The sequence below is a fragment of the Heteronotia binoei genome, chromosome 17 (assembly GCF_032191835.1).
Source record: "Heteronotia binoei isolate CCM8104 ecotype False Entrance Well chromosome 17, APGP_CSIRO_Hbin_v1, whole genome shotgun sequence".
Taxonomy (NCBI): Eukaryota; Metazoa; Chordata; class Lepidosauria; order Squamata; family Gekkonidae; genus Heteronotia; species Heteronotia binoei.
The window spans coordinates 10,938,572-10,951,034 of record NC_083239.1 but is presented as its reverse complement, the minus strand read 5'-3'; the positions used below and the strand labels follow the sequence as shown (position 1 = coordinate 10,951,034).

At 41.3% G+C, this 12,463-nt stretch overlaps 1 protein-coding gene across 1 annotated transcript in view; it reads left to right on the top strand.

Moving 5' to 3' along the window:
- Positions 1-12,463, top strand: part of MACO1 (macoilin 1) — a 120,812-nt gene that overhangs the window by 29,276 nt on the left and 79,073 nt on the right. The window lies entirely within an intron of this gene.

Here is a 12,463-nt window from a genome sequence, read left to right as displayed (position 1 = left end):
ATGAATGGTTCTGAGATGTCTTTTTGCTTGCTAGTGAGAAAGGGACTATAGAGGTAGAGCTAAACTCCCAATATTCAGATGTGCTGAAAAAGGTCTTGAAAATTTACTGGAAAAAGCAGTTATGTTAAAAAGTAGGAAATACTCTGTGAGTAACAAGACAGTTCTGATATTTGGAGGAAAGAAGAGAAATAATCTTGTAGCAGTGCAAAAAACTCAAGTTCCAATATATAAAATTGGGGATGGGGCTGAGGGAAATAGAATTCGTAGCTTTAAAAAGGAACAGGAACAAGCACAAACTAAGTCTTTGTATGTTGTTGCTGTAGGGCAGAAATCTATCACAAGGCTTTCCTTATGGGAACAGAGCTGGTTGTTTTGGTTTTATATTCTGATTGTTCCAGTAAGTATTTTTGTGTTTTTGTTGTGGTTTCCCATTCCTCCGTTTTCTGATAGTATGAAACCATCTTTGTGCATTCTGTATTGAGATTTTTATATTTTGAATGCCTTGTGTATTAAGACAGTAGTCTTGAGAATTGGGGGAGGGAGAGCAGTGGTTCATGATAACGTTATTATTAACTTTTTTTTTTTGAATTTTTTAATAAAACAGCCTATTGTTAAATCAGGACAACCATAAATGCCAGTCATACAGTTTGGGAGATTTAAAAAATCCACTAGAGAGGTAGTATAGAAATTCTCTAAAATAAACTAATTGTATCATGAAATACTCTCAAGGGCCTTCCTGAACAAAACCTCTTTAACTTATTCCAAAAAGCTTAAAGTGATGGAAACACATTACTTGATTTTTTTTTTTTTTGGCCTCTCTATAGCGACACAGAAAGGAGTTAAAAGTGTGGTGGGAATGGTTGCACACACAGCATTCCCACCCACACACTGACCAGATTCAGACCTGCTAAGCTTCTGCATAATGTACTCTTAGATTATAACAGGGGTGGCCAAACAAAGGAGAGGGAGACAGGCAGGCTGGCAAGGTTTTCTCCACCATAGACATTGTGTGAAGACCTAGCGTAGAAAAGGAGCACAAGAGCTGAGGGAGCCACTGGAAGGAGGTACAGAATTAAAGAGGGCAGAGCAAGGTTCCCCCTTAGTTTCATAGCTCTTGTAGGAGCTATATCTATTAACCTCAGCGTCAAGGCAAAGAGAGATGCATAATGATGCAAACGGTGTTCAGTGATTTATATGGTACATGTGTGTTTCCTTCTCCCACTGGTGCCAAAAAATAATTCCCTAACCTTTCACTATGCTGGTCATATGGGAACCGTTATTCCCAGCTTTTCTTTTTTAAAAAAGTCTCCTTCTTGCATGGTCGTGTTATAAAGTGCATACATATGTATTTTACTTTTCTGTGCAAAGGAAGTATTAAGAGTTTTAATAAAGGCGTGTAATATTTGTTCATGTCTTGCGGCTCTCAAGCATCTGACGTTTAGTCTGTGTGACTTTTATATTAAACGAGTTTGGCCACCCCTGAACTATACCCTGCTGAAGAGGCATACTTAACAAATATTTATTTATTTAAGTCAGTTTTCTCTTCATTACAATAATATTCAAGACAGCTTACAGTTTATGTTAAAACATAATAAACCAACAATAAAACTGAACAGCTAATCCCCCCCCCCCCCCCCGCTTTCTGCTCCCAGGTATGCTAGGTTCACATTTGTCTTCAGCAGAACATCTTGCCCTAGCAAGCTAATCATTATTCTGTTGGTTCTGATGCTTTGTAAAATTTCTTGTTCACGGTGTTCAGTACCTGCAGTAGGCTTTTCCTGTCTAAAGTGTTTGTCTCTTTGATTTCTACAACACTGTCTACGTAGACACCATTAACCTAGCACTGTCTCAACTATCTATGCTGCCAGTAAACAATCTTACAATTAATGGGACTAGACCTCTTTCAGCATCTAGCAACTCATCTGTCATTGTAATGCATTTTAGTGATAGTTTGCAAGTGGATTTTGCCAATTCAGACAGTAAAAGCCAGTTGTGAAGTACATTGAAAGTGTTTTATTCGGTGTGTGTGGAAATGCCCATAGACAGTTGCTAGGTGTAACGTTTCGCTGTCTTTCTAAGTGTATCTGTCAAGCATGCTATTTCTGTGCATTATTGAATTCTGATTTCTTCCTCTTTAGTCTTGACAATTGTCCTTTCTCATAGCTGCATATCAAAGCTTAAACTCCCTCCTCTTACTTTCCCACCTCCCTTTCCTCTTTCCCACCTCTGGGTAGCAAATGTAGGAATGCTGTAACTTTGATGATAGAGAGAAAGGAGGCGCCTCCCCCGAACAGTTCTCATTCATTGGTTATCAACAGGGACAAGAATGTATGAGACCGAGGGAAGTTTCAACCGCAAGATAGTATCTTTGCATAGCTGTAACAATTCACACATGCTTGTTATATCTTGAAGCTATCTTTCCTATACTCTTTGATGTAATCCTTAAAACACCATGCTTTGAGCAATTCTGTATCACTCAAGATGCTGCGCCTTGAGCAACAATGGATTATCAATAAACCAAGACTTTGTATCCAACAACTGCTTGATTGTTGAAAATACCTATTCTTGACATTTTGAGAGTGATCCAGGTGGGATTTAACTGAACTGGTAACTTTCTGACCGAATGGTGGAGAGAGCTCCAGATAACAGTGAACTCCCCAAGTGTGATAGTCACCAATGGGATAAGGCTTCGGTTATGGACCTCTCCCTAGGAATGAAAGACTATGCCTAACAGTAAAAGTACGCTCCATCCCCAAGGAATATAAGTATTTAAGAGGGGTATTTAACGAAGAGGAAGCGAATGAACTTCCCCTCCCCATCGGAACACCGACTGTGCCATATAACTTATCCCAGGGCAAGAACTACCCAAAGCAAAGCTATACTCCATGGGGTGGGCAGAGAAGGCTGAACTGTGGAAATTCTTAGACAAAAACCTAAAGAGAGGATTTATCAGACCAGCAACAGCCCCACATGCCACCCCAGTACTGTTTAGAAAAAAGAAGGACAGGGGGGCTTAGACTTTACACAGATTTTCGAGGGATCAATGGGATTTCCACCTCGAATGCCTATCCCATTCTATTGATTAAGGACCTTTTGAGTACGTTATCGGAAGGGAAAATCTTCACAAAATTGGACTTAAGGGATGCTTACTCTAGAGTGTGCATAAAAGAAGGGGACGAGTGGAAAACTGCTTTCAATACTCCCATGGGTCAGTTTGAGTACCTAATCATGCTGTTTGGATTACAAGGGGCGTCCAGAGTTTTCATGAATTTCATCAATGAAGTACTAAGGGAGTATTTATATAAAGGGATCATGATGTACCTGGATTCCAAGGATTTAAAGTCTCATATGAAGTTAGTGCGGGAAGTGCTCTGCACTCTGTACGAACATAAATTATACGCTAAATTGTCTAAGTGCGAGTTCCACAAGACAGAACTGGACTATTTGGGATACAGAGTGTCTGGGAAGGGACTAGCAATGGACCCTGCAAAGATACAAGCAGTATTAGATTGGGAACCCCCCGAGGACACGTAGACAGCTCCAATCTTTCCTCGGATTTGCGAATTTTTACCGTAATTTCATCCAGGGTTTTGCACACACTATGTTGCTGCTGACGGACCTTCTTAAAACAAAAGGAAAGGGTCCGGAAGCAAAAAGACCGAGCGCTAAACTAGTATGGACAGCCAAGTGCCAGGAGGCGTTTAATAAACTGAAAAGGTTGTTCACAAGTGAACCTATTCTTAGTCACCCAGATGAATTGCGACCTTTCGTAGTCCAATGTGACGCCTCCGATGTCGCAGTGGGAGCAATATTAATGCAGGCTGACGATGAGGAGAGGCTACGACCCTGTGCATACATCTCTAAAAAAATTTCCCAAGAACAACGGAATTGGTTCGTGTGGGACAAAGAGGCATTTGCAGTGACTTTTGCGTTAACAACCTGGAGGTCTTGGCTAGAGGGAGCCCGAGTCCCGTTTGAAATTTGGACAGATCACAAGAACTTAGAGGCCCTTACGAGGCGTCAGAAACTAACTGAAAAGCAAATCCAGTGGGCAGGATTTTTTGCCAAGTTCGATTTTACTTTAAGGCACATCCCTGGATCAAAAAATTTAGTGGCTGATGCACTATCCCGACTTCCTCAACACAATAGTCAAAGAGAGGAAGTTGTTGACTCTATTATATCACCCAACCACTTAGTCGGGGCAGTCATTACTAGATCCAAAACAAAAAAAGGTAACATAGAAGAAAATTGGGGAGGAGAACGACTGATCATGGAAGTAGAGAAAGAGGGGGATACCAAACTAGAAGGAGTTATCAAGGGAGAAGGGAGATTCTGGTACCGTGAACGGAAACTCTATGTACTGGAAAGCCTCCGGAAAGAAGTGCTGCAATCTTGCCATAATAGTAAAATTTCATGGCACTTTGGTTATGAGAAAACATTACCCTTGGTCAATCAACAATTTTGGTGGCCGCATATGAAAAAAGACATTTCGAGCTACGTATCCATCTACCAAAAATGTTTAGTATAATTCACCCTGTCTTTCATTGCAGCCTATTACGCTGAGATCCTGGAGCTACGTCTTGGCACCCTCGACTACCAGCTCCACAACCTATCCAAGTTGGGAATCAGAGTCACCATGAATTACAGGAAATTCTGAATGCAAAATTTAAAAGAGGGGTGCTGTATTTTTTAATTAGATGGAAACACTTTCCACCTAGTCACAATGCGTGGGTGGAGGCTTCAAATGTAAGGGCTGCCAGATTAATAAAGATTCTATCAAATGAACTCAAATAAACCCCGGAAAAAATCTTAAGGGGGGAAGTATATCAAGCATGCTATTTCTGTGCATTATTGAATTCTGATTTCTTCCTCTTTAGTCTTGACAACTGTCCTTTCTCATAGCTGCATATCAAAGCTTAAACTCCCCCCCTCTTACTTTCCCACCTTCCTTTCCTCTTTCCCACCTCTGGGTAGCAAATGTAGAAATGCTGTAACTTTGATGATAGAGAGAAAGGAGGTGCCTCCCCCGAACAGTTCCCATTCATTGGTTATCAACAGGGACAAGAATGTATGAAACCGAGGGAAGTTTCAACCGCAAGATAGTATCTTTGCATAGCTGTAACAATTCACACATGCTTGTTATGTCTTGAAGCTATCTTTCCTATACTCTTTGATGTAATCCTTAAAACACCATGCTTTGAGCAACTCTGTATCACTCTCAAGGTGCTACACCTTGAGCAACAATGGATTATCAATAAACCAAGACTTTGTATCCAACAACTGCTTGATTATTGGAAATACCTATGCTTGACAGTATCCACATGGTCATTTTATTTTGACATCTGCTTTCTCAAAAGTCATTGCAGAGAACACTCACCATGTAAGTAGTCTGAAACTTCCCTTATTAACAAGTATAGAAAAATTCACTTCCATATGAATTGTCTTGATGGATCTGTCTAGTGAAAGAATCTGCTAGGCAGAACCCTTTGGCATAAGGGTGATGCTCACAGGTATACTGAAGATAGGTGCCACTGTAAGCTGTCAAAGGTGACAGAGACAGTCAACCCTCTATGAATTGGGTAATCTTTTTAAAAAATCTGAGCCACCAGCCGTTGTACTATCTTACAGCTGCAAACATCTGATGTAGATTTCTCTTAAGCCTGTTTTGAACCTATTGTTAATCACGTTCATTGGGTGTTCTCAAGCTCTAGTTCTATTATCAGAGGAACAAGAGTTTTGTTGCACCAGCTCTCCCTACAGTACCTAATGTAATCACAGCACCGAGGAGGAGGAGGAAGGAAGGAGCATACTATCACAGGACTTTTGTTCATCTTGCCTAATCATTGTTTGGCATTATAACAGAACCAGCTCTCTTTCAGGGTTTTTTTTTTTTTTAAGAACACAACTCTTATCTTGTGTGGTAACTGCAGATGGGATTGCAGATGCAATGGGGATGATCAACTGTATACAAGAAAAATGTAGAATGTACACAAGACAATCTTATTTCTGTTCCGCAGAAGCTTTGAAGTTGAATTTGAAGTTATGCCTTGATGTTGCCTTGATATTGCTATACTTACTGAGGCTCTGCATGGTTGTGCTGAAAAGTAGCAATTTTGTTTATTTCATAGGACTCAAGAAAAAGAAGGAGCTTGAAAGCATTAGAAGAGAGAGAAAGCAGAGGAGGATGAGAATGCATGAATGAAAGTGCTAAAAAGTTAATGTAGGTAATGAAGGTGCAGTGGAAAAGTGCAAAAAAGGAAGAAGAGAATGAAGAAATCTTATCCTTAGAGAATTGCTATTGTCATAAAAGCCTGAAAGTTTAGTCAATGCCATGCAGCATAAAGTGCTGCTGATCACAGTACCTTCACAGTCCACAGGAGGTTGTGTAGAAGTTAACAACCCCTTCAGCTTCTTGTTGCTGCAAGGAACTCTGAACATGCTTTGAGGAATCTGTTCAGCTTTGCTAGTTTGATGGTATTGCTTTTGAACCTCTCCATGCTATCATTGCTTTGTTCCTTTCCCTGTTTTGTATTTTTTGCCTCTTTCCCACCTCCCAGACTTGGGGGTGGGAGTTTCCACTTAGTACAACTTATTTCTGTGGGGTATTTATCTTAATCTCTTCCCCATGTGCTAAACTGCATGGGTGCTGCCAGGTTAGTTATACTGCATTGGAAGGGTGCCTTCTCACTGGATCAGTCTAGATGTTCTCAGACGATCCTGAGTTAGGGTTGCCAAGTCCAATGAAGAAAGGTTGAAACGCTTGGGACTCTTTAGCTTGGAGAAACGTCGACTGCGGGGTGACATGATAGAGGTTTACAAGATAATGCATGGAATGGAGAAAGTAGAGAAAGAAGTACTTTTCTCCCTTTCTCACAATACAAGAACTCGTGGGCATTCGATGAAATTGCTGAGCAGACAGGTTAAGACGGATAAAAGGAAGTACTTCTTCACCCAAAGGGTGATTAACATGTGGAATTCACTGCCACAGGAGGTGGTGGCGGCCACAAGTATAGCCACCTTCAAGAGGGGTTTAGATAAAAATATGGAGCACAGGTCCATCAGTGGCTATTAGCCACAGTGTATGGAGCACAGGTCCATCAGTGGCTATTAGCCACAGTGTATGTGTGTATATAACATTTTTTGCCACTGTGTGACACAGAGTGTTGGACTTGATGGGCCGTTGGCCTGATCCAACATGGCTTCTCTTATGTTCTTATGTTCTTAATTCAAGAAATATCTGGGGACTTTGGGGGTGGAGCCAGGAGACTTTGAGGGTGGAGCCAGGAGACATTGGGGGCGGAGCCAGGAACAAGGGTATGACAAGCATAATTGAACTCCAAGGGAGTTCTGGCCATCACAGTTAAAGGGACAGCACACCTATTTAAATGTCTTCCTTCCATAGGAAATAATGAAGGATAGGGACACCTTCTTTTGGGGCTCATAGAATTGGACCCCTTGGTCCAATCGTTTTGAAACTTGGGGGGTACTTTGGGGAGAGGCACTAAATACTATACTGAAAATTTGGTGCCTCTACCTCTTAAAACAGCTCCCCCAGAGTCCCCGAAACCTCCAGATCAATTCCCCATTATACCCTATGAGAATCGATCTCCACATAGCAAGGGATTGGCCTCTCTACTCACGAGTTGCTGCCAACTTCTTCAAAGTAACACAGACACACCATCCCAAGAGGAAGCCTTTCAATCGGACACTGAAGCCTTCGGAGGTGGAAAGGCACATGGTCCTCTGGGGGCGGGGCTTCCCCCCCCCCCCCGGCCAGCTGACTGGGGGCGGGAAGGAGCTTGGGAAAGTGGAAGAAACCCCGCTGGGACCTGGGGATTGGCAAGCCTATCTTGAGTGGTGGTGGGTGACCAGTGTATGTTTCAGGGAACCCTTAATCTAAGGGAGATTCCCAGCAAGGAAAGACACCATTCCCCCTTTCCTACTGTAACAATTGGCTTGTGGGGCAGGTGTTCAGATTAATATGACAGATTTGGGTAACAGAAACATCTACCTGCAATAAGGGAAAGGACATGTAAATCTGATTTGGTAGGTTTTATGATAAGTTTCTATGATCATGTTATGCAAAATCCCAGGCATACCTCCTAGGCACTCACTATAGGTATGATAATGAAATCAAACCATAGAACTGTATATTTTGTTCCCCCTTCCTCCCCTTCTCTTGGACAGATTCCCCCAGCCCTATGTTAGTTTGTTTAATGTAACATTTTCATCAGTGGTAATGTTACATTTTCATCCATGACACAGAGCGGTAAAGCTGCAGTACTGCAGTCAAAGTTTTCTGCTCACAACCTGAGTTTGATCCCAACGGAAGCTGGTTTCAGATAGCCAGCTCAAGGCTGACTCAGCCTTCCATCCTTCCGAGGTCGGTAAAATGAGTACTCAGCTTGCTGGGGGGTGGGGGGAGTGTAGATGATTGGGAAGGCAATGGCAAACCACCCCATAAAAAGTCTGCTGTGAAAACATCGTGTTGCGACGTCACCTCAAAGTCGGAAACGACTGGTGTTTGCGCAGGGGACTACCTTTACCTTTTTAACCAGAATTGTCATCTTAGCCAGATTTTGAAATTTACGTCAAGCCCCATGCAAGCTATGGAAGGAGGGAAGCAGTCTGTACAGGGTGGTGGTGGGATAGTGTGTGTTTGTAGCATATTTCCAATCTTACAACCATGGTCAAGAGACTGGGAATTGGTCAGAGTTTTCTCCACTTGTAAGACTTTCGACTCCCTACTTTCCAATTACTTTATCACCTATGGCAACAACTATTCGAAGACTTTGGAAACCTCAGCTAGTTCAAAATGCAGCATTGAGATTGCTAGCTGGCACGAGCTATCTGTGCATCTTACCAACTAATGAAAGAGCTGTACTGGCTACCACTTTGTTTCTGGGCACAACTAAGAGGCTGTTTCTGACCTTGGTCCCAGACACTTAGGGCTTTAGAAGTTAAGAAACAGCCTGCTCCCAAGATGCAGGTGCTTGCAAACTTCAGAGAAGTAATCTGAGTTGCTAGCAGACCTGGGACTTTTCTGTTGTAGAGCCTCAAGTATGGAACTGCCTTCCTACGACTGTAACAATGATTGAGTTTTAGATGCCACGTGGCTTTATTTTGATTTTGTTGTTGATGCTTTTTAGGTTGTTGATGCTGATGTTATTGTTCTGTTGTCTTACCACTGATCTTACTGCTGCCGATCTTTTTTGTTATGTGGTTGAAATTATAAATGTTAACGCTCTCAGCCCTTATTTTATGATATTTGTTTGCTGACTCTTTTGGATTATTGTGTCAAAAGTCACCTCAGAGCTTCCATGCCACGAGTGCAACATATAACTTTTAAAAATATTTGAATGAATAGAGACATTCCATCCAGGTATGCAAGTGGAATCTCAGGCCCAAAAATGAGGCTTCTGTTGTGGAAGACAATCTCATTACATGATTGTATAAGCTGCCTGAACTGTACAAATAAAGTTATTTCCATTTGTGTGTGTCAACATTACATTTTTGAGGTCCTACAATGAATGGCTTTTTTAAGCTTTGTACTGGAAAGGGAGAGAGCTATTGAAAAGCAAGGTAGTGTTTCACATGCTCTCTGTGTGAGGGGTTGTCAGTGTTTGAGGTCAGGAAGGCTCTTACTTCATTGTTAGGCATCTGATAACTGCTCAGAAAGCTCTCTTGATTTTATTTTGTCGCTTTAACAACCTGCGTTGTGTAATGTGTGTACTGTTTCACTAAAATAATTTCCAGAAACTCACAGCAACTAATGAATGAGTATGGTGTCTTGTTGAAGGGGGAAAGTACCTTCTCGTGTATTGGCACTGAAATACTACTGGAGGGTTGCTCAGATTTATGAGTAATGTTTTTGTATCCAATACAGCCTGCTTTTAATTATCATATGACCATTTAAAAAAAGAAGTACCAGTAGCATTTAGAGAAATTTAAGACAAAAAGTTTTCACAGTCCTTAATATTTTGCACTGATTGCATTAATAAGCTTACTTGTGGATTTACACCTCAAATGTTTCTTTGAATTCTGACTTATTGGAAAGGCATGGAGAAATAATAGACCTCACTGTCATAAATTGATCCATCCATTCATTGAGATTTTGACATGGATTGCATGAAACAATCTACACCTGTGGGTCTGCTATCATCTTTTACAGACTGTGCTTATGTACTTACTTCACAAACAGTACAAAGGTATCTTCCTATATACTTTCTTACCACTTAGGACACTGTGATTGACTGCAAATGTGTTATTTGGATATATATCCATCTGCCCCGTGTCTTGACGGCCATCAGAATAACTAATAGTTTATTGTTGATTTCGATCTATATCTCTTAAAGCACTCACAGTACAAAATTAATCACCTAACAGACTTGGGAGAGACTGTGTAAGAGAGGGAAACATAAAAATAAAACAACACTCACTTGGAAACAAGATAGATTCTTTCTGCAAGAATGATGAGTGAAGAACATGGTAAAAAAGGGGGATCCTCTGAGCTGGTCTCAGAGCAGATGTGTAGCTGGCATTAGTAGGGTTGTCACACTGGATGGTTGATGTCTGCAGATGTTTGAGCTGTTTAATTTTAAAATATCAGAGAGAACTGTTTCAAATAATTCTTCTCATAAATATCTGACACTTTTTGAAGTCCATGAAAGGACTATGAGTTTACTGTAATAAAAATTTGCTAATGAAAAGCATACTCAATGACTACACTTGATATTGTATGAGCTGGTCTCACAAGCAGACTAAGTGTAGCTTTTACTAGGAACAAATCACTTGCTGTCATTTGACTTCTTTCTGAAGAAATTTGTTTCAACTGAGAAGGAATTCTTACTGGATTTTAATAAAATTAAGCAAATGTATACTTTTCCTCACTAGTACAGAATGTCGTTGAGCTTGGTTCTCTGAGCTTTCTTAGGACAAAGTTTTGTATTTTCTAAATGACTGAATACAGATTCAACATTAACACATAAGCCACTATCATAGCCTTCTTGTGTATTTCTCATCATGATTGTGTAGCGATGAAAATCACTGAGCTTTTGCAGTCTTTGCTTGTGCAAATTATGCATTACGTGAGACTTGCAAACAGAGACAAGAGGACTGTAAATCAAAATCTGTAATTGTATAGCAATACATGTTCTTATTACATGAAGAAAGAGCTGGTAGAGGAACTTCATTTCTCTAGAGAAAAGCAATGGCATAAACATATTGGAAAGGCTGCAGAAGTCTTGGTCTGGCAGTTGCATAGATATACACTTTATATATGCAGGAGCCCTATATGGTCGAGGACCTGTCTACCTTAGGGACCGTCTCTCCTCATATGAACCCCAGAGAGCAGTGAGGTCAGCCGGGAAAAACTTGCTGACTATCCCCGGACCGAGAAAGGTGAAGCTGCAAAGCACCCGTAACCGGGCCTTCTCCTCTATAGCCCCGAGCCTATGGAACCAACTTCCAGAGGAAATGGGGGCCCTGCGGGACCTAGAACAGTTCCGCAGGGCCTGCAAGACCTTCCTCTTCAGACTGGCTTTCGCTGATGAAAATGGAAATTGCGAAGGAAACCGCCATCAGAAAAAGTAAACATAGCATTAGCACTTTTAAAAATTAATTAATTTAATTTTAAAACTTGGCCAGATTTTGATTGAATGCTTATAATGTTTAATGTAATTTTATCCATTTGTATAATTCAACCCTGAACTATGTTGTTAGCCGCCCTGAGCCTGCTCCGGCGGGGAGGGCGGGATACAAATAAAATTTGTTGTTGTTGTTGTTGTAGGAGAGTAACAACATGTGTAAACCTTCGTGTAACTTTAAGTCAGCACACTTAAGTTCTTATGCAATGTCATTTTCAATATGAATCCGTCTTTATGGAATAGGATTATCCCCATATATTGTGAACAAGAAAAAAAGTGTGGCGTTTGGCTGCTTTTGTGTTCGCAAAAAGGTGAGAGCTCAGCAGTAGAGCACATGCTTTGTGTGAAGAAGGTTCCAGGTACTTTTACTGGACATTTCAGGAAGTGTCTCAAATAGCCAGGTGACTTAGGTTGATCCATGGTTTGAATATGCCTACAACAGACACTCTGTGAGGTGGATGGGGCTGGAGAGGGCTCTCACAGCAGCTGCCCTTTCAAGGACAACCTCTACCAGAGCTATGGCTCACCCAAGGCCATTCCAGTAGGTGCCAGTGGAGGAGTGGGGAATCAAACCAGGTTCTCCCAGATAAGAGACACACACTTAACCACTACATGTCAAGCATGGTGAAATTCCATTGATAATTGAGCAGACAGGTTAAAACGGATAAAAGGAAGTACTTCTTCACCCAAAGGGTGATTAACATGTGGAATTCACTGCCACAGGAGGTGGTGGCGGCCACAAGTATAGCCACCTTCAAGAGGGGTTTAGATAAAAATATGGAGCAGAGGTCCATCAGTGGCTATTAGCCACAGTGTAT